This window comes from Malania oleifera, chromosome 4 (genome assembly GCF_029873635.1).
Source record: "Malania oleifera isolate guangnan ecotype guangnan chromosome 4, ASM2987363v1, whole genome shotgun sequence".
Lineage (NCBI taxonomy): Eukaryota > Viridiplantae > Streptophyta > Magnoliopsida > Santalales > Ximeniaceae > Malania > Malania oleifera.
Genome location: NC_080420.1, coordinates 87369777 through 87391519, shown reverse-complemented (window position 1 = coordinate 87391519; position 21743 = coordinate 87369777). Strand labels below are relative to the sequence as shown.

The 21743-nt window shown below is 35.3% G+C and overlaps 1 long non-coding RNA gene across 1 annotated transcript; it reads left to right on the top strand.

Moving 5' to 3' along the window:
• Window positions 1-6136: 6136 nt before the first annotated feature.
• Window positions 6137-20800, top strand: LOC131154499 (uncharacterized). Its single transcript, XR_009136455.1, has 2 exons — window positions 6137-7306; window positions 20584-20800. It is a non-coding gene; the product is annotated as an uncharacterized LOC131154499 (long non-coding RNA).
• The last annotated feature ends 943 nt before the right edge of the window (window positions 20801-21743 follow it).

Sequence of the window (21743 nt, the reverse complement as noted above, 5' to 3'; positions counted from 1 at the left end):
ACTTGTTATAAAATCTCTAGATTCCAAAACTTCTCTCCATAATTCTAACTCAGCCTCGATTCCGTTCCTAATTTCGCAAATTAATATAATATCATTTATAAACAACATACACCATGAAACCGCCTTTTGAATACTCTTAGTCAATTGGTTCATCACTAAAAAAGATAAGGACTCAAAGCACATCCTTGATGTACACCTATGGTGACTGGAAATTCTCTAATTTTTCCATCTATAGTCCTTACACTAGTCATTACTTTATCATACATATCCTTAATGACATCAATATACTTGTTACATACACATTTTTTTTTCTTTTTTTCTTTTTTAAATCCACCATAGAACTTCTCTATGTATCCTATCATATGCTTTCTCAAGGTCCATAAATATCATATGCAAGTCCCTCTTCTTTTCCCTAAACTTTTCCATTAATCTTCTTAAAAGATATATAGCTTATGTGGTAGATCTCTCAGGTATAAAACCAAATTGATTTTTTGAGACCTTCGTTTCTAATCTTAATCTTTGTTCAACTATCCTTTCTCATAGTTTCATCGTATGACTCATAAGTTTAATTCCACGATAGTTATTATAATATTGAATATCTCCTTTATTTTTGTATATAGGTACTAAAGTGGTTTTCCTCTATTCATCTGACATTTTCTTAGTTTTTATAATTATATTAAATAAATTAGTTAAATTCCGTTATCATCTAAGCATTTTCAAACTTCAATTGGGATGTTATCTAGTCCCATAACTTTCCCATTTTTCATCATTTTTAGTACAAACTTAACTTCGTTAACTCTAATTTTGCGAATAAATCTCATATTTTTAATCTTTTTTCTTATTTTTTAATTTTAAGTTTAAGTCTTCTATTTGGTTTTCATTAAACAACTTACTAACGTAACTTCATTATCTTTCTTTAATGTCTTCATCCTTAACCAAGATAATATCATTCTCATTTTTTATATGTTTTACATTTCTTAAGTCTTTACTCTTCCTTTTTATAGCTTTAACAAGTTTAAATATATCTCTTTCTCCTTCTTTTGTATCTAATACATCATACAAACTATTAAATGATTTATATTTAGTTTCACTAACAGCCTTTTTTGCATTTTTTCTTGTCTGCTTACATGTTTCAAAGTTATCATTGTTTCTGCATTTTTGCTACGTTTTATACCAAATTTTATTTTTTTTATGACTTTTTGTACATCTTTATCCCACCACCAACTTTCTTTACTATTTAAGAATCTTCCCTTGATTCACCTAAAATCTCTTTTGCTATATTTTTAATTGAGCTATTTAACCTACTATAAAGAATATTTGTATCTATCTCATCCTCTATAGTCCAATCCCCATCTTTGATCATTTTATCTTTAAATTTTATTATATTTAGGTTCCACCACCTAGTTCTCTTACATTGATTTATTTTATTCTTTTTCTTCCATTTTTTAATACATATATCTAACACTAAGACTCTATGTTGTGTGGTTAAGCTTTCACCTAGAATAATTTACCCTCCTTGTTTAAAAAAAAAATCTATTTGACTTCTATTTTGTCCACTTTTAAAGGTTATTAGGTGTTCTTCTTTCTTCTTAAAGTAAATATTCAATATACTAAAATCATATGACATAGCAAAGTTTAAGATCATCTCTCCAAGCTTATTTTTGTCTCCATATCCATATCCTCTATGTTTCCTTTCATAATTTTCATTATCCCTTCCAACGTGTCCATTCAAATATCATCTTATAAATATTTTCTCAATCCCTGATAAGCCTTGTATAATACTATCCATATCTTCCCAAAATTGTCTCTTAAGATTTTCTGCTGAATCGACTTGAGAAGCATAAGCACTAATGATATTTATTATCTCTTGTCTTAATACCATCTTAACTTTTATAATTCTATCCCCCTACTCTTTTTACATCAACAACGCTATCTTTTAAGTTTTTGTCTATAAAAATTTTTACTCCATTCAAATACTTTTCTTTTCCAGTGTACTAAAGTTTAAATCATAATTTATCAATTTGTCTAACTTTCTCCCAAAAAATAGAGTTTTTTTTTTTTAACAAAAATATTATTATTTTATTAAAAAATAATTGACCGAATATATACAAAATTGTGTTGAAATCTATAATAATTGATCAAATATGTAGACTTTAAGATATAATTAACTTTAAAAAAGTGAATAAAAAAAGGATAATTAATTTTTGAAAAGTCGATTATAGTGGGACCAAACCAAGCTAGTTATGCATAAATTAGGTGCATTCGTAATCAGCTCAACATCAATTTTTCAAAAATCGATTCATTTACAAATTTCCTCTTTTCTTCTATGCACTTTAAAACCAACCAGATTTTCATAAATCTATGTATTAATAAGTTTACGCATTATTTTACACGTGCACGCATTTTTCTCGCATTTTATAACGTTTGTACATACATTGTTTATTAAGCTTCTAGATTAGTGCAAAAATTATCTAAAAATCCATAACCTTATTTTGCCCATTCTACTTCTAAATACTCTCATACCTTCATTCCTTTGATAAATCCTAGCATTGTGAGAATATCATGTGCGCTATTGCTATATTATTAATTGGCTAATACTCCCATTGTTTGCTTGATTGGTTGATATTTATTTTGGGGAGTTAAGTTAAGTTTATCTCATAGATTTAAATTTAATAAATCTTGTGTTGGGATAAACTAGGTAGCTTGAGGATCTTTACATTGTCATTGCAAGATTCCTATAACTATATTTTTGTTGTGCAAATATTTTCACAAGCTATAATATTTTTCAAACAACTCTTGTGCCATATTTCATTGAGGAAAATATTTTTTTGAGTTGATTTGAATAATGTTGCTAGCATCTTTGAAACACTAATCTGATATTGAGATTTGATATACTTTGCTTTCAAAGATTAGCTTGTAAAACACTCTTGTGCTTGATAAACTATAAACATAACCTTAAGTATTGATTGCATACATAGAGCATCGAGCTTATAGTTCATACATTCTTGAGGTGTATTGATTATATTGTGCGTAGTGGTACATATCTGTTTAGTATAAGAAGCATTTCCATGTATGTAAATTTTATATACATATTTATTGTATTCTAGGCGTGAGCCTGAAGAAGGAGACTAGTCCTGTTGAATAGTCCCGGATTAGCTTAAATCTTGTTAGAAAAGTAAGGTGTACCATCTTAGTAAGGTGTAGTTAGATTGAAGTCAATCCTGCTAATTGACCTGATTGTAACCAGTGTCACTCCACCTGTTAAGTGAACATTAGTGGAATCCTTAGGCTTGCAAGTTAGAGGCGGGGACATAGGTAGTATTGACCGAATTGCGATAACATATTGTGTGTCTGTTTATATTTTCACAATTTATATTTCTACATGTGTATGTTATAGTGTGAATGATGCACATGATTTAAATTTTCGCATATTATATTTATCTGCGCATTTGGAATTGCATAGAAAGACCCTAAGTTGTGATATACTGCTAACATCTAGTTTAACCTAGGAATAAGTTTAAAAATTTCAATTCACCCCCCTTTTGGGAATACATCAAAGTTAACAACACTTGACCTTGTATTCCCATACTTGAGTCCTGAAATATCATCACTTAACCAAATATGTTAAATTCCTTTGATTTGTTATCTTCAAAACAAGATTTTAAGTCTTGTAAGGCCAACAAAGATGTATTAGGATGAGATGTATAATCCAACGATTTATGTTAGTTACTAGTTCTAATAGAGTGATTTACAATATTAACTCAAAACTTGTTAGGTTATAAATGAATTTTACTTGGGTTTGTAGTTAACAAATTTCGAGAACGAAATTTTTATAAGGAGTGGAGAATGTAACGCCCCAGAATATAATATGCATGGAAGAATTATATATATAATTATTAATCAATCAATTAATTAAACATTATTAAATTAAAGTAATTAAATAAATGGTATGATGGATATATATAAGTATACACATACACACACACACACACATACATATATATATGGATTAAAGTAATATGTGTGTATATATATATATACATATATATATATATATGTATATAATATTAATATAATATAATATTAATTAAGTTATAATAATATGGAAATATACTTAAAGTTACCTGAATTCATTCCTTCAAGTCTAGAGAGCTCCAGGCACTTCTCTCTCTCTCTCTCTCTCTCTCTCTCTCTCTCTCTCACACACACACACAAACTCTCTCTCTCTCTCTCTCTCTCTCTCTCTCTCTCTCTCTCTCTCTCTCTCTCACGTTGCTATCTTCTCAACCACTTCCCTTTCTCTCTCTTCATTTTCTCAGCGAATTCTCGGCCGATCAAAGAACAGAAAATACCATTGGATTCCATTCTTCGCCATCGATATTTTAATTGGAGTGGACTTGTCGTAGGAGCGTCGTAGACACCACTCCTGAGATAAGGTAATCTCTCTCTCTCTCTCTCTCTCTCCTCAATTTCTTTTAAATCTCCAGCCAAATTGACAATCAGACACCACCACAGGATCCTAGGTTCGATCCTCGTCATGTTAGTCGAAACATATTTTTAATTTAGGGGTCCTAAGCACCACTCCAAGGCTAAGGTGAGGAGTACAAATTATGTCAATTATTTTAGAAATTCAACCGGTTAAATTATAATATATGATTATTAAATTGGAGTATTTGATTATATCAGATTTCTAGGGAATATTTTGAAATTAGATTAAACTATGGGGATTTGATCATATATTGTATTTTTAAATATGATTGACATTAAATTTGAATATGGAAAGTGGATCGAACTCGCGCTTTTAGAGTTTAACAGGTTAATGGGAGCGTGTGAGCCTAGGAATATTAAGATAATTGTAATTCTGAGGTTGCGTTGATTGAACTGGGAAAATGTGATTTAAGGGTTTTGAACTCCGTACATCACAAGTGTGGAATTAGGAATTTTAGCAGGTCTCTCAGTAAGCCAGGTAAGAGGAATAAATTATAACATTTATTTTTTAAATTACTGGTTGAGTAAATATATGAAAATGAAATTATGATATTTTCCTTGTGAATATTGTATTGTGAATATCAGATGAAATTGTGTGACATGTGGAATGTGAATAATATTTTATACTGGGATTGTGACAAAATGGAATATATGTATATATATGTTGAAATATTTTATGCAGAAATAAAGATAAGGGAACTCATTTATGTTTATATACTAAATTATGATGATATGAGATTTGAAATAAGGAAAATGATAAATTGTGATATACCAATGTGTGTTTTACTCGAAAGAGTTGGAATATGATATGTATGTATAGAAATGTTTTCTATGATAAATGAGGAAATAAGAAATATTGATATATTTTCTTGAGAAATATTGAAATACGTGAAATGAGATATATATATATATATATATATATATATATATATATATTATCATGAGAATGGAATGTGTACTGAAAATGATGAGTGACGATACCCCAATTTTAACTAGGCAACCCTGAGGAGACCCGGCATGATGAAATTTGACTTCGATTCATAGAATTGGAGGATCCTTTATTTTAAAAAAAATTAACTCTCGTCTTGGTTATTTTCAAAAAAACGCGTCCAAGTTATCTTCCAAAAATAATAATAATAATAATAAAAAAAAAAATAAAAAAAATAATAATAATAATTCAAAAAATGAGTTATAGTATTTTTAAGTCGAGTCCCGGTATTTTAAAAAATAGCTCTCTTTTATTTTAAAATTGAATCTTTCAATTTGAGCATTTTTAATTTTTAAATTGAGTTTTTCTAAATTTTCAAATTTTTTAGAGTCAAGTCATTTAATTTTTAAAATTGAACTTTTTTTTAAACATTTTTATCGAGTCGCCTGGGTCCTTCCAATTTCCGAGAACCAAGTGTTATTAAATTGGGTTTCTCATTTGTGGAGAACAAACGGAACAACAAAAAAATTAATAAATATAAAAATAAATAAAAAAGGGAGGCACGTGTGAGAGATATTTTCTCTCCCAAATAGGGTCGCACGCTAATGGGGAAATGATTCTTCTTTTTGGAACTAATTTTTGGCGCGAACTACAGATTCCCTATAAAGAGAGTGCCGGCAGACCTGAAAAGCAGGACAGGGGGATATTTTTTTAGTCACTATTCGTTCACCACCTTGGCTCTCTCTTTATTTTCATTTTTCTCGCACTCTCCTACTCCCACCCTCATTCTCTACCACATCTCCATCTCATCTCTCTCCTTTCGCCATCACCGAAACCACCTCTGCAACCAACCTTCACCATCGTCGGGCGCCACCATGCACAACCCTCACAACCAGCAGCAGCACCACACGACTCTCCTTACCATTCTCACGCCAGCAAAGTATAGAGCAGCAGGAAGGGTCCTCAAATCTCAACACGGGTTCTCTTGAGGTCTCCCAGCTTTGAACACATCTCTCTCGCACTCTCCTGCTCTCGGCTCCCTCTTCTCTCCCTAAACACCAACCGCTTAACCACACAGCTTCCCTTTCATCCACGGCACAACATAGCCGCTCAACCGCTCAGCCATCACCCGTTGTCTCTTCTTCCTCCTCTACCTTCCATCTCCCAATCCTGAAGACCAGATCATATCAGATCCGTAGCCGCCGCACCACCAACCTCTAGCTCTGTCCAAACGAGTACAGCCATAAAAAAAAAAACAGAGCATCCGTAGCCCCTGCTTTCCCATCCCTGGCGAACCAACGTTGCGCCAAACACTCCTGTCACCATTGAGTTCACCGCCCACGCCCCTCGCCATCGCCAAAGCTAGCACCAGCGTCATCCGTACACACAACTACTGCACTTTCTGGTCACCAGTTCCGACCATCACTAACGCAGATCCAACGGACCTCAAGCCCCCGTACGGCCTCTCCATCACACCGGCGTCACGACTGCACCAGCTATAACCACCATTGTCTCAACCCTCCTTGGCAACCCAACTCCTCCACGGTCATTCTTAGCTCCCACCGATCCTCAAGTCCGATCCGGCCCAATAGGCTTACAGCGTCTGCAACTCCGCCTCCTTCGTCGTTGTTGCCTCTCCTACATCCCAGCACCTTCACCATCTCTTGCCACTTCACGGTCGTTCAATCCATCACCAACCGTAGCACCAACTCCGGCTCCTTGACCACCTGCAAGCTTCAATGCTATTAAATCACATGCAGCACCACCTCATGTAAGCTTCAAGTCAACGAGGTCTCAGTTCTGACGAGCCGAACCGGGTATACGGGACCAATCCACCAGAGCACTTCCTTCTTCGTCGCCGCAGATCAGACTTGCAGCAGTGTCGTCGAGGTTTGATTTGCTTCTGTTTCCCGGAAGCACATGGAAATCAACAGAGGCTATATTTTTATATTTGATTTATTGTCGTGCTTATGGATTGTGTTCAATTCCCGCACTGGTTTGCTTCTTATTTTTGCTGTGAAGAATCATGATTGTGGTGTGGAAGTTAGATTCTATCATTGGTAAACTCTAACATGCATCGTTCCTATGTTTTGCATGCAAGCACCACTCACACCCACATTAGCACCTACCACCTGCTTGATAAAATGACCAAATCAATGTTGTTTTTAGACAATACATGTGCTTGAATGCTTAACACCTACGACCTATTTGATAAAATGCTTGAACTAGACTTGTCTAATTATGTTTCTGTGGTTTCCATAGTGTTTGGCATTTTGGGTATTTGTGCTTGTTTGGGTTTGTTAGAATTGCTACCTCGAGTTTTTAGTATGTTGGTTTTAATTGGTTTGAGAATGAGTAGCATAGTTCACAATGCCTTGTTGATGCTTTCAAAGAATGTGTTGATAATGTGGCAATTCGTCCGACACATGCAAATTGTTTGATGAAATTCCAGAGAGAGATTTTGAGTTGTGGAGTTTTGAGTTTGGCACCACCTACACACGCTCATGCACACTAGTCTTTACACACATTCATGCATACATTAACACTCATAGCCATGCACACTTTCACATACCCGCACGCATATATACATACATTCATGCATGCACACATAGAATATCATCCATGACATTATCCATTCATGCATATGCATGTCCATTCAAACACCATACATGCGTGTTCATTCCTATCCATGCACACACATGTTCATGCATTACATCATCACCCATGACTTCATCCATTCATGCATATGCATGCCCATTCAAACACCATACATGCGTGTTCATTCCTATCCATGCACACACATGTTCATGCATTACATCATGACATTATTTCATGCATGCTCATTCATAGGCCACATGTGCATGCTCATTCATGCCCATAACCCACATCACAACTCCCATGCACATGCCATCATACGTGCATGTTAATTCATATCCATGTGCATCCATAGTCATGCATTCATACATGCACCATGCATCATTCACACACATGGTTTGCACACACTTTTGCGCACATCCATGCACATGTTCATGCATTCATACATGCACCACGCATCATTCACACACATGGTTTGCACACACTTTTGCGCACATCCATGCACATGTTCGGGCACATACTCTAAACCCAATGGTCTTGACCATACCTTAAATAGGTTGACCCATCTCCTTTAACCAGTTTTCTCCTCGAATCGGCTGGGTCCTCTGAACCAGTACGAAATTGGTTTAACTTTTATTTTATTTTATATTTAAACTTTTAAAAACCCATAAAATTCATAAAAAATTCAAAAAAATTACAAAAAATTCAGAAACCTAAGGAGAAAATTTTAAAAATATTTTTGAGACTTTATTTTCATTGTTTTTGCTTAATTGTCTTTTTGTTATTTTAAAATTTCAGGAAAATATGGAAAAATCACCAAAAATCCAAAAAATCAGAAAAAATGTTTTGAGGTCCATAAAATTGTTTTTATCCTGAATAAATTTCAAAACCTTCAGGAATATTATTTTTCATACTTAGAAAATTCTATAAAAATTTCAAAATCTCGGGAGCGTATTTTCCTAACTATTTTCTTGATTTTTCGATCCCGATGATTGCAAAGGGAGGCATGAAGCTCTTCGTAGTATGGTATGCCTCGGTTCTGAGGGAATATCTATATGGAGTATTTTTTTTAGCACATTTTATTTATTCTTTTGATAGGGAGTAATTTTCTAAGGCTTATTATATTTATTTTGGGATAATTTTTAATTAATTAGGTACCATTCGTAAGAACGGGTGCGGAGGGGGTGCTGATACCTTTCCCTCGCGTAACCATACTCCTGAGTCTGACTCTGGTGACGTAGACCGATTCTACCCTTAATTGGGTAGTAATCAAGTATTCTAACCACACTTTAAAACGTTAGTGGCGACTCCATACACATCACACATTGTTTTTTCCACGAAAATATATTTTTTCAAAATTCACATCCATTTTTTCCCAGTTCGCAACCGCACCCGCGCCAATGTTTTTGGCGGGTCTGGAATGCCGCAACAGCTTGGTGACTCCGCTGGGGATTTTAAGAATCGAGCTAGTAATAAGTCAAAGATTATCCCAAAATTCAAATTTGATAAGCCTTTGTGAGTACTCCCTCTCATTTTTGTACAAGTGATAATTTGATTATACATAGGTGAATAATTGTGTATATAGGATTAACTTTAAATGCCTAGCTTACTTTTATGTTTGAATGAGCATGTGATTATTTGGTTCCACTTCTTGTTTGAATAACCATGAATACTTGGTTTCCTGTGCTAGCATGTTGTTAATTGTAAATACTTGGTTTCCATAATTGTTTGAATAAGCATGCTGAATTGAAAATATTTTCTTTCACATTTTTTAATAAGCCTGTTGAATTATGAATATCTATTTCCATATTTTGGAATAAGCATGTGAATTGTAAATATTGGTTTTCATACTTTTGAATAAGCATGTGAATATCTGTGTGAATATTTGTTTCCATAGATTGTTTGAATAAGCATGTGTTTAATTGTGAATAAATGTGGGGATAGTGGGATTAGGCTAAGCTTGTAAATTCACACACTTTCACCAGCCTTCTACCTAGGCTTCACCCTTTAGGAATAGAAATAAGAACAGTACCGTTAGCACTCATAGGACATGATCCTTGGGGGCGTGTGAACCACTCCACTCAATGCGAGCTTCGTCCGGACCTCTGTGAGGGAGGATAGAGTTTCAATCTGGGAACTTATTGTTATAGGGATTAGAGCTTACCCACACATATTTATCCAAAATCTCCTGCCTAGGGTAGAGCCTCAGAGAAACCTATGTATATCTAGACTTACCCTGGGGTTGGGACAAGAGTCACATCCTTCTCCACATGTTGTAATCCGTGTCTTTTGTACAAATGTTTGGAAAATGCTTTGTGTTGTGTACATCCTGCATCCATGTTGGGCATCCGTATCACTTGGCCAATAATTCAAAAAAAGCCCAATTCATTTATGGAAAGTCATATTTTATTTCCCAAGGTACTCTGCTAAGGGGAAAATGGATCATTCTAGGGATCATTAATGGATAAGGTTTTTCCCAAAACTATAGCCAAATGATTATTTAGGTTGCATTACATGCATATATGCATATGTTCACACATGATGCATGCATGTTCTTCTCCAATGGGCCAATAACCACATTTCGATTTCCTGTAAAATTAGGTCGAATCAAATTCCGAGATTCCAACATTGAGCCCACCTCTACCCACCCTTAAAATACTAGAAGCAAAGCAAAGATCATGGCGGAACAACTAGAACGCGGGGTCTTAAGCACGAAACAAGGGCAAGAAGAAATGAGAGATAATATGAGTAAGATTTTGGGCTCTTAATGGGAAAAGGAAAGGAGGTACAAATACAGGATGACAAGGCCAATTCAGACCTCATGCGAGCTCCAAATTATACCCCACTCCATAGGCAAGCATCGACATTGCCGCCTGTTGCCACAAAAGGCTCGCCGCCAATATTCCCCCATCCATTCCCATTGTGCCAGTGCCAGGATTTCCAGTAATTAGAATGCCTTTGATGGTGGTTACAGATGCAGGGGCGATCAAATTTGCAACTGAGCATCGCTATGACGTACCTGAGGAGCAGTTGAGAGCCATTGAGAGAACTAATGCATTCGGTTCTGTTGATCCAGGGCACCTATGCCTGGTGCCGAAGATCACTCTGTTGCCAAAATTTAAGATCCCAAACTTTGAAAAGTTTGATGGAACCTGGTGTCCTAAAACCCATTAACAGTTGTACTGTCTGGCAATGGCAGCATACTCTGATGATGAGAACTGATGATGCACTACTTCCAGAGTAGTCTAACTAGGTCAGCCATCCATTGGTACACACAGCAAGACAGGACCTAGATCTGCTCTTGGAAAGACTTGGTCAACGCTTTCATGGCCCAATACTGCCACCTGACTAAAATGGCGCTAGACTAAATGACCCTGCAAGTGATGGAGAAGGAGTCCAACGAAACATTCCGAGAGTATGCATGTAGATGGCGAGATATGGCCACTCAGGTGATCCCTTTCGTAGGTGACAGGGAAGCAATATCATTGTTCATGAATACGTTGAAAGACCCCTACCGTGGACACCTTCTGGGATTAACCCCCCATCACTTCATGGATATTGTGGCGGCTGGAGGAAGGATTGAGGCAGCCACCATGATAGACAAAGCTGAAGGCTTGATTTCAGACTCAGGTTCAAACAAAAAGTGGGCCAACAAAAGGGGAGCAGGGGAAGCCTAGATGATCGAAAGGTATCCCAGTCAAGGAAGCAAGACTCAATGGGTAAATCAGAATGCTTCTAATCAAGTAGTGCAGTTGGTTGCACAACCCTAAATAGTTTCCCTAGTGCCTATGCCCCTTCCTAGACAGCAAAATGTTAAAAAAAAAATGAAAGAGATGCCTCCAGTGAAGAAGAAAGTGGAAATTCAGCCTATCCCAATAACATATGCAGAATTGCTCCCACAATTGATGACAAGTCACTTGGTGGTCCAAATATCGAGAGTGCCGATTCAACCCCTTACCCAAAATGGCATGATTCAAACGTTTGATATGAGTATCATGTTGGAATAATAGGTCACTCGGTTGAAAAATGTTGGCCTCTCAAGTACAAGGTACAAGCCTTAAGGAATGTAGAGTGGTTGTCTTTTGACAATACACCTAGTAATCTAGTGCGTACCCATGCTGAGTCATCAGGAAAGGGAAAAGGAAAGCAGCACGAGTAAAAAGGAAGTACTTAAGAAGACTGACTTATTATCAATGAAAAGTTGAATAAAATGAGTGTTATGTGTAATGGACAATGGATTATAAAATCTTGATTGAATTGTTTGGAATTTTAAATTGAATGAAATGCTTTTCAATCTCATCACATCGCCTTATGCCGAACTTTGTCTATGTTAGCTTCCTAGGACAAGGGACTAGGAGTTGTGTTGATTGAGAATACATAAACGACTTATCAAGCTTCACATTTGCTCAAATCGATGAACAAATTGGTGTTTTAAAAGTATAATGATTATGTCTCGATTAAATGAAGGGTGGCCATATTTGGTCGACCAGTTTTCCCTGAAAAAAACCAAATTGTCATTTACCACTTGCTAATCCATTGGAACGCGAATGTATATGTTAAACCAACTTTTTCTCAAAAGTCAGTTTACCATAAATTTAACCTGGGTTTGGGTCTTCTAAAGTTTGACAAGTCATTTGAGGCAACGGTTATTACCAAAGGGACGACAGGCTGTTTTTCTGCTACCCAGAAGAAGAACGAAGAATAAACCCCTTTCAAGCCCTCTTGAGTCTAAAAGAATTCAATTCTTGATTACTCGTCAAATGATCACACCCCACACTGAGGCAATTTTAAAAAGATTAGTCCCAATTGAGCTCCCAATGAACATAATGCTCAAAAATCCTCCATAAAAGGGAAAGCAAAAAAGAAGAAAATGCAGAAAAGGGAAAAAAATATGAAATAAAATGAAAAGGGACATGCTTAAGATGTGATCTTTGACCAAGGATTACCCTTTTCAAGTTCAGCAAAGTTTGAGTCGTATTGTACCCTTTTTCTTCTCTAACCAATCCCCTAAGCCTACATTACGGTCCTATCAAAAGACCTGACTAGATTGGTACATACATTATTGTCTCAAATGAATTGTTAGACTGAATGTTTGAGTTTGAACTACCTAAAGACCTGATTCTGTAAAGGTACGTAGGCAGCTTGTTGAAATGACAAGTTTGATCAACACTTTGCAAATATGGCGTCCCAAACTGGGGCAGAATTTTTGTTATGGGGTGAGATTTTTGAGCCTTAGTTTCCTTATTCTTGTTAAAACCTGAATCCCTAGCCTATATTTCATCTCGTGTCTCAAAGTCCACCTCGAGATCGGGATATTGATCAGATTAATTAATAAGACACTAGATAGAAAGTTTGATATGAGCAAGAAAGAATCTCTGGTTAGGGGGTCAATGAAAAAGAAAAGAAAAAAGAAAAAAATGTTTGCCCAATAATGTGGTTCCCTGAATTTGCATCAAAGTTATATCCATGCCAAAATACTAGTAAAATTGTTTCCTATTAAGTAAGGACAGAAGGCCAAGTGAAAACAAACAAGAGCATCCCTCTATGATATTGGTTTATCTAATCGCATATTCATTTTAAAACATTAAGGATGCGATTCAAAGAATGTCATTTTTGGTGGAATGCAAGATGGGCAGGATCAGTCACAAATGAATGTACTTGGGGCAGATTCCACGACGAATTTTAGCGAAACTGATTCAGGTGCATCTATACTGGATTGAAATTCAAAGTTGGTTTTTTCGATTAGGGGCATATTGGGGAAAGAAAGCTTTCACGTCACATGAATTTCATGCATTGCATAAAGAAAAAAAAAAAAACATAAATGTTCTCATACACATAGCAATAGGCATACACCATTGTATCCTTGCATTATAGGTAGCCGCATCCTTGCATTAAGGAATAGGGAGTAATTTTCTAAGACTTATTTGATTTATTTTGAGATAATTTTTGATTAATTAGGTACTATTTGTAAGAATGGGCGCAGGGGGGGTGCTGATACCTTTCCCTCGTGTAACCGTACTCTTGAGTTCGATTCTGGTGACGCAGACCGATTCTACCCTTAATTGGGTAGTAGTCAAGTGTTCTAACCACATTTCAAAAGGTTAGTGGTGACTCCATACCCCATCACATATTTTTTTCCCTGAAAATACGAAAATATTTTTTTAAAAAATTCACATCCATTTTTTCCCAATTCGCAGTTGCACCCGCGCCAGTGTTTTTGGCGGGTCTAGGATGTTGCGAATGAGAATGAAACAAAAAATAATGAGAATATTACTGATGTGATGAGATGAATGAATATACTGAAATGTAAATACTAAGTTATGTTTGTAAACAGAGAATGTGGTTATGCCGAATTGTGAAAATGAGTTCCTACTGATGCCGATGGGGTGGTATGCTCAGTATGGAAATGATGTGTGATGTTCTTACTGATGCTGGTGTGCTTAGTATGGAAATGATGTGAGATGTTCCTACTGATGCTGATGGGGTGGTATGGTAAAGACCCGGAAAATTATAACTATTGAAATAATTAGGAAAGATAATAAATAGAATAGATAAATAAATAATAGGGAAAAGGGAAAATTTTAAAGGAAAGACAGAAGACCTCGTCGATGAATCTCCTGTCTTCATCGATGAGTGTTCTTTTAGGGATTGTTGACGAAGTTCAGTCCCTCATCAATGAAGATATCCCGAGAGAGTGAATTTTAGATTTTATGTTTCATCAACGATTGTATCCTCTCGTAGACGAATGCCCTTCTGTGGTTTGTCGAAAAACCCTGTCCTCTCATCGACGAAGCCACGTGGTAACATCGTGTATAAGAAGATCTGGGGTTTCTTCTCTATGAAGAAATTCATTCTTATTCATTTTTCTCTCTCTAAAATGTCTCTCTCTTTGCCTTTTGTAATGCCCCGACCCTCTAAGTGGGCCCGGAGTACTACTATACACACATAACATGTATATATCTGATACCAACTGTAATGCCCCGACCCTTTAAATGGGCCTGAAGTGCTACTATACATACATAACATGCATATTTCTGATACCATACATATACTACCATCCCAAATAAGGGAAAACAGGCGTTTCATACTGAATTTCACATTCATGCACAGCAGAAAAAAAAATAAACATACATCATCTATTAAACTTACCAAAGTTTCTAATTGTTCGTCACATACATCCATACATATTAAAAACATAACCTACTATTATAAAGCCCAAAAGGTATCCTGGCCATAGCCTAGTACATATACAAAAACTTACATAAACTAACAAAAACACTATGCTCCAGATTCCCTCTAGAAGTCTAGGACGACTTCCTGTAGGACCTAAAATAAGATTTGTATATTGGGGTGAGACACTTCTCAGTAAGGTAGATCATATTACATCAATGTGTGACTACATGAGTTTATTTAAATAGAAATCAATTACACATTTAAATCATTCACAAACTGGTACTATAGAAGATATATATATATATATATATATATATATATATATATATATATATATATATATATAGACCTAGGCTCTGTACTTAAAGCTGTAACTTTGCCCATTTTATTTTTAAATCATGTATGTTCCTAATGAACTCATCTCAGCTTTGAAACATCATATTAACACCATTTACTTCCCCCATGGTACAAGTTGGGCGTTTATAATGCTCTAATCTAGACCTTGGGCACTAGGCTAGTCACGCTACTCTCTCTCTAGTCTGACTTGGCCTACACCACCCTGATTCGTGATCAACCAGTGGCCCTTCTTACCAAGTCAACTAGTTCGATGCCCACACTCAAGAATGACGTGTGGTTGCACTGTATCTCTCATGCTAGCAACGATATCATGCTTTCCTTGCTAACAAGCTTTCTCAAGCGGTTCACATATCATATATACAATTTATTTCGAAAGCACAATAACCTGTTTTCATTCATAAAGCATTTAAGCAGTTCCATTATTTTTCACAATTCATTTATTCATTTGTTCGTTCATTCATTCATTCATTGGTCTCAGTTTAACCTTGGTGTATACACCTCTCGATATTTAACCGGCATCTCTTTTATACATTTCCTAATAGCAATTTGGAACTCCAGTTCCCATATCTTTTACACATTTTTCTCAATTCACTATACTTACATTTAATATCTCATGCCACACTCATTTGGTTAAATATACAATAGTATAGTAAATAGTTTGTAAAATATCATTTAAATTGAAAACAAGGGTTTCAAGCGTCTCCTACTTTAAGTTTAATACAAATAAAGGAGTTTTAAGAAGATCGGGGACCATACCCCAAAACCCTAGTATTTACCACAACCGTAAAATCGAAAAATCGGTAATTTTATCCAATAAAATTTTCCAAATAAGCAGTCATATTGTACATATAAACATAAGCTATAGTTTTACCGATTTTGATTTTCAAAATAATTGATGTAAACAAATTCCCTTACCTTTTTCCTGAAAAACAAACTCGAATGGCTCGAAACAACAAAATCCTAGAAATTCTAACCAGTGAAAATACGGGTACTTGCTTGACTAAGGGTGAGGAGGCAACTGAGAAGCAAAGAAGAGCTCAGAAAAGCTTTTTGGTGAAAAAATTTTGAAACCCTAGGAGAGAGAAGAGAGAGAATTAAGATCCTTTAAAAAAAAGAGCTCAAACCTATTTATTGGTAAGTAGACCCAGAGGAAAATTGGCACCGGTTTCCCCTGTATCCACAAAACCGTTGCCGATTTTGCGCTTGACCGACCCGGTTGACCCAAATCGTGGCGTGTTTTCTTCCGGCTCACAAAACCATCACCGATTTGGCTCCCCACTTTCCAAATTCCTTCGTTTTCTTTTATTTTCCTTTATTTTTCTCTTTTATGTTCATTTTCTTTTATTTTCTAGGTTCGGTTTCCAACACCTTCTCTATTCGATTCCGGTCCAGATTCAACCTGAATCAACAAACGAAAACCGGTACGATGTTCTTGGGGAGATTCTCTACACATCTAGCGGAGTAGATTTGTAACGACCTGCCTATTTTGCTATATAATTTTTTTTTCAACATAACCACATACATAACAAAATTCATAATAACTCTAATACTCTGCTAAACTGATATAGTAATGATCAAACCGGACCCATGGGTACCAAGGATATACCTATCATACATCTCTCATACCTAAACAACAGAAAACATAAATTACATACATGTCATACAACAATAGACACAATACTAGAAACCTACTGAATCTGTCATATATATACAAACATCCACAAAAAGGACCAAATAATACTCTAGGGTCATTACTCCAAAAACAAATCTAACCCTTACTTAACTACTTACCCTTCTGACAGGGTAGTTCGGTCAACCTCTACTGCTGCAGAGCTCTATCCTCCCTTCTATCTGAATTCCGTGAAATGTTTGTAATGCTAGGGTGAGACACCTTTCAGTAAGGGAGATAAACTAATTTCAGTGTCTGACAACATGAGTAATATCATGCTTAAACATGAACTGTACATAATAATATATATCTTATTAAACTGGCTGTATAAATTCTGAGTAAAACATATTTCATCATATCATAATAAATGTCATAATAAATATCATGATAATTCATGTAATCATGAAAATCATCTTCTATAACTGTACAATATTGACATATTACCCAGGATGAATAGCTAACCGATGTCATGTCTTACCCCCCATATGACAGGGTTGTGCGGCCCAAAAGCGGGACCTAACAATGGTTGGTAGACTATGCTAAGTCAACATATGTTTGTAAGTATGATGGGCTTGTCCCACCTATTCTAGACCACCAGAAAAACACCTCCACTACATTGAAGCCACATCGACTGCCATCTCCCACACTATATCTAAGATGTGTGGTAGTAATAACATAAACTTGAACTTGTACATATAGCTACGGTACCGTGCTCTGAAATACTGAATTAAGTCATCCTGGTTTTGATAACATATAGTACAACTCATATTTATGAAACATAACTGTTTCATATTTCTGAGTAATAGTTGACATGATCATATTTTCATGAATTCTAACATATCATACATAATTACGACATCTATGATGATCGTAAATACAACATCTACATCGGCCATATCATAACATATAAATCACGACATCTACGCCAGCCATATCATAACTTACTAAACATGAATTTTCTGCACTGTTTAACATAATATTTTAAACCAAAGTTTCTGAATTGCTTTCATGGTTTTTCTAAAAACTATTATAACATGCTTATTCTAGAAAATCATAATATTCTGGTATAACATAATTTTCACGAAATTCTATACCCATGCCACACAAAAATGAATAATATTCTAACATGAAATTTGATCTAAAACCATATTTTTTGATAAAATGTATTAAATCTATTTTTCTATTCAACGACAGTATTTTCAAACCATGTACTATACATTCATAATTTCTAAAAATAAATGTTGTATATTCATAAATAATTTTAAGAAAAATGCTAACTTAGTTTATCCCCTTATTTGGCTTACTGAGAAGCCCAAAAATCTAAACAAATCTACTCATGTGTGTTCCCAACTCAATACCCTGAAATTTACATTTTCCAACAAATCAACATATACCAATATAACACCTTCCAACACATTCCTCTCAGTCTAGAAATACCCAATAACTTATAAAATTTAAAATAACCAACTTACTCAAATTTTGGGATGGTGCGCAAATGCTCCAAATCAAAATTCTGATCGGGTAGTATTGTAGAGAATCTTCTTAGGAGTAACGTGGCGGCTTCCAATCGTTAAATCGGCGAGAATCAAAACTAAAATCTTAGAGAAAAGGTGAGAGAGACAAATTCTAGAGAGAGAGAAGGCTTGCATGCAAAAATTCTCGCTGAAATCCCGAGTTTAGGATATTTATAAAGTGTGGCCTCGTCAGCGAGTTCAAGACGGTAGTACGTCGATGTTGACCTGATAGGTCACACCCAATTTTGATCATGACAAATACTCTTGGTATTGATGGTTGTACTAAGACTTGCATGTAAGTTCACCTTGCGCACTTATTCGAACTAAAAGACATATCATAATGGCGTGCGGTGTTCGTGCCTATAAATGAAGAAGTTTGTGTTGTATTTGTAATTCTTTTTCACTTTCTTCATTCTGGGATGTAATATTATTATGGACTGTACACTTCTATAGCTTGTAATAATTTGCATCATGCATGATAGGTAGGTATGCTCAAGATGATCGTAGATTGACCATAGGGACTGAATGACCTTAGGGCACCCTTCGGTCAACTGTCGCCAGGATTTTGGGCATACTTGAAAAGACCTTAGGTTCCAACACATATGCACTAATAAGTCCCCATTATCATTCACAATTAGGGGACTGAAATTGAGATAAAATGGACTTAAAATGAAAATCTTGAGAGAACTTGGGCGAGCAAACTTGTGGCGTTTAAAACGCCTAGGGCGGCCGAACCTCGGACAAAGTCAAATTGTTGATTTCATGTTCGGCAGACCGAACCGACTTGAACATATCTTTCTCGGTCATCTGAACCCATGTCAGGACACTTTTCACCAACCCTGCCACCCAAACCTTTGCATTCAAAAAGCCCTCGGGCGATCAAACTTGTAAGTTTGGTTAACCGAACTTGTATCTGGGCACCTAACCCACGGACAAAAACATTTTGTCTTTTGTTCAGCTAAACAACCCTGACTTTAGGCACCCGAACCATTAAAAATTGATTTTCTAACTGAGTCTATTAGGGCACCCGAATCTCAGACCAAGCACCCGAATCTCGCGAGGTAAATTAATTTTTACTAAAAATTAAAAGGGGTAAACTAGGTTAATTTTTCTAAACCTGTGTTAAACTTTTCTAATTATCCCCATTGAGTCCCTAACGGTCAAAAATCCTCCTTGTCTATATATACATGTTTATTTGCTTAGATTAGTAAGGATTAGCAATTTGATTAAGGTCAAAATTCTCTTAAATTCAAAAGTCTCTTTTTAGCCTATACTACTCTCAAATACTCATACACTCCATTTTCCTTGATCATTTAAGTGTTGTGAGTATTTTTTAAAGTGATTGTGCCTAATCTCACTAGCTAGTATTCTCATTTGCTATATTGTTTAATTAATTTTATTTGAGAGTATAGCATTAAGTTCTTCCACATATTTCATTTGATAAATCTTGTGTGGGAAGACTTTGTGGGTTGTGGTTCTTGCATTGTCATTGCAAGTTACCTAAGCCTATATTTTTGTGTGCAAAAATCATTTTCAAAGTTTGCATTCAAACACTCATTGTGCTTAGTATATTGAAAACATCTTGTTGAGTTTCTTTGAATCAACTTGCTAGCATATTTGAAACTTTGATCTAATATTGTGATATTCAAATATTGTGTCTCAAATCTTGCTTAGATACACACTTTAGATCTTGATTGATTATCATACTTGATTGAGTGTTTAGCACACATTAGAGCATTGAGCATATTTACATATCTTACGTGCTTGTAATATTGCTTGAGCTATACTGGTGTACATATCTGCTTGTAAAGAAGCATATTTCTGTGTACAAAAATTTCATATCATTTGTTGTATTTCAGGCGTGGGCCTGGAGAGGGAGACAAACCCTGTAAAATAGTCTCGGACTGGCTTAGACCCGGTTAGAAAAGTTAAGTGCTCCACCCTGGTAAGTTGTGTTGTATTAGGTGCCACTACACCCGTTTAAGTGAGCTGTAGTGGAATCCTTGTGCTGGTGTAGCCAAGGCGGGGACATAGGAAATTTGGCCGAACCTCTATAATATATTGCGTGTATTGTTTACTTTTCTGCTCTTTACTTTTATTGCATGTGTATGTTTATTTATTGATCATATAGAATGACCCTAGGTTGTGTAATACTGTTGTTAAACTGATTGACCTAGGTCATAATTTTTAAATACCCAATTCACCCCCCCTCTTGGGTTTGCACCAAAACTAACAGTTGATGAACTCGTAACCTTCATTGATGAACTTCAGGATTTGATATTGTAAAGACCCGAAAATTTAATAGGATTAAAATAATTTAAAAATAAATAAATAAATAAAATAACAGATAAATAAATAAAAGGAATGACGTGGGAAAAAGGAAAAAAAAAATTTTTAAAAAAAGTAATTAAGAAAAAAAAATTAATTAAATTAAATTAAAATAAATTAAATAATTAATTATTAAATTAAACATTTTTATATTGGATTTGAAAAAAAAAAAAAAAACCTAATTGAAATAAGAGAATATATATATAAAGTAATCTGAAGATATAAGAAGGAAGAAAGAAAGAAGAAAAGGAGAAAGAAGAAGAAGAAAAAGTAAGCACGCAACACCCCCCTCAATGAATTGAAATTTTCCTGCACGCCAGCCATTTCCGTTTCGTCTCTCTTTCTCCCAATTTCTCGGTGAGTTTGCGACGGATCGGGAAACGGAAGGTGCTGTTAGAATCCAGATTCCGCTGGCGATATTTCTATTGGAGCAGATTTTTCATGGGAGCGGCTTAGGCACTGCTCATGGGAAAAGGTAATTTTTCCCCATTTTCTTAATTTCGTTGTTAATATATGGTTAACTTGACGAACGGATACCACCACGGGGTCGTAGTCGTCATCGTCGTTATTTTGACGTAGATAATTTTTCAATTGGAGTTTTCTAGGCCCTACACTAAAGCGAGAGTGAGATTTGAAAATTTTGGCAATTTGCCTAAATTTAAGGGTATTATTATTTATTTAGGAATTATGA